Below are 2,300 nucleotides of genomic sequence, written 5' to 3'. Positions count from 1 at the left end.
GGTCCTCCCCACTCCAACCATCAGTCCCATTGTTTTCTCCTCCAGATTGTTTATCTCGCCTATCTTATCTAGATAGACCTGCAGAGATAATAATATGCACAAAAAACAAGACAGAGCAAAACAAAGAAAACAAAACAAAGCAACAACCAAAAATCCAAGGCCAAAAAAAAGGAGAAAAGCCTGTAAATAGTTCAAGGTCTGTTTGTTGATCTTTAGGAGTATTTGCCGGTTGAGTCTGATGGGGTGCCATGCCCTGGACCCAAAGTCTATTTTTGGTATTCCCTGGGGACTACGTTACTCTGTTCCCTTTGCTGTTCGTCTTTTTTTTTTTTTTAAATCATTTTATTGGGGGCTTGTACAACTCTTATCACAATGCATACATCCATCTATTGGGTCAAGCACATTTGTACATTTGTTGCCATCATCATTCTCAAAAACATTTTATTTGTACTTGAGCCCTTGGTATCTGCTAAGCTTGAATTTTTTATTTCTTTCAGCTTGAGAAATACCAAGCACGTTCCTCCACTGTGGGGGTTTATCTCCAGGTCTTTGCACATTTCATTATAATACTTTGTCTTCTTGAGTCTCCCTTTGAAATCATTTTTGCAGTTCTTTACTTTGCTGTTTCTTCCATTTGTTTTAGCTACTGTATATGCAAGAACAAATCTCAGAGTCTCTTCTCACATCCGTTTTAGTCTTTTTTCTTCCTTCCTTTCCTCCCTCCCTCCTTCCTTTCTTTCTTGTCTTTTTAATGGCCATTTGCTTTCTTCCTGTATGGTGTACACGTACTCAAAATCATTCTACAACTCATCTGATCTTCAGATTTGTTCATTGCATCAAAAACGTGGTTCTTTTTGAGATGATTTCTAAATTTAGGTGGGAAATGCTCAAGGATGTATTTTGGCTCTTAGGGACTAGTTTTAATTTTTTGCAGTTTCAATCTGAACTTGAATATGAGTAATTGATGGTCTGTTCCATCAGCTTCTGGCCTTGCTCTGACTAATGATATCGAGCTTTTCCATCACCTCTTTCCACAGATGTAGTCAATTTGATTCCTGTATATTCAATCTGATGAGGTCTGTGGATATTGCAGTCACCATTTTGTTGTTGAAAAAGTGTATTTCCAGTAAATAAGTAAGTGGTCTTACAGAATACTGTCATGTATCATTGCTACCACCAGCATCTATTTTCACATTACTTATTCCGTCTGTACACTGAGCAAATAATATGAGAAATGGGACTATATGAAGAAGAACGACATGGTATTGGAGGAATACTCATTAACAACCTGCAATTTGCAGATGGCACACCTGGCTTGCTGCAAGTGAAGAAGACTCAAAGCGTTTACTGCTAAAGATTAAAAGCTATAGCCTTCAGTCTGGATTGCATTATAAGCATAAAGAAAATGAAACCCTCACAACAGGACCAGTAAACAACATCCTGCAAAACAGAGAAAAGATTGAAAGCCACAATCAAGGAATCTAATGGTAAAAAAAAGAAAAGAAAAGACAGAAAAGAAGTCAAATGGTGTGTGTTGTATTGGGCAAATCTACTAGAAGAGCCCTCTTTAAAGTGTTAGAAAGCAAAGATGTCTCTTTTAGGAGTTAAGTTGCACCTTACCAAGTAGAATATTTTCAGAGCACCTCCAATGCATGTGAAAGCCGACTGGAGAAGAACTGGTATCACTCAAGTATGTTGCTGGTAGAGTCCTTACTGTTACGGAGTCGCCCAGCACAAGACCACTGACCCACAAAACTGCAAACAGAAAAGAAGTTTATTCAAGACAGAAAAGAGAGGGAAATGGGAAAGTGCCCATACCCTAGACAAACCCGGGTTTGGGCTACAGCATAGCCATGCAGGGTCTAATGCTGCAGCCGCGAGTGGAGGTCCCCTCACCCTTTTATACCCTTAACAAAGCAGCTGATTTTAGAATTTTATGAGAACAGGGAAGAACAGCTAGTGCTAAGCAACAGGATGCGGTCAAGCAGAATGTTCCTGCTTGTCTTAACTGGGTGACAAATGTTTTGGGCGGTTGGGGCGCGTGGTCAAGCGGAATGATTACAAAATGGAGTGACTTAGGAATGATTACAAAATGGAGTGACTTAGGGCAATCTCGTACACCTCTACAGTTTGAAACCACCAGCCACTCCTCGGGAGAAACACAGGGTTTTCTGTTCCTGTAAAGAGTTACAGTGTTGGCAATCGCTGAAGACAAAGCGGGTGCAATAAGCAAATGTGAAGAAAGCTGATGGTGCCCGGCTATCAAAAGATTTCGCATCTGGGGTCTTAAAGGCTTGAAG

The 2,300-nt window shown here is 40.1% G+C and overlaps 1 protein-coding gene across 1 annotated transcript in view; it reads left to right on the top strand.

Moving 5' to 3' along the window:
- Positions 1-2,300, top strand: part of TTC28 (tetratricopeptide repeat domain 28) — a 669,495-nt gene that overhangs the window by 167,043 nt on the left and 500,152 nt on the right. The gene's annotated exons all lie outside the window — the stretch shown is intronic.

This window comes from Echinops telfairi, unplaced genomic scaffold, assembly GCF_000313985.2.
Source record: "Echinops telfairi isolate 266 unplaced genomic scaffold, ASM31398v2 ScPeMD7_29;HRSCAF=101, whole genome shotgun sequence".
NCBI classification, from domain to species: domain Eukaryota; kingdom Metazoa; phylum Chordata; class Mammalia; order Afrosoricida; family Tenrecidae; genus Echinops; species Echinops telfairi.
This window is presented reverse-complemented; position numbering and strand designations above follow the sequence as displayed.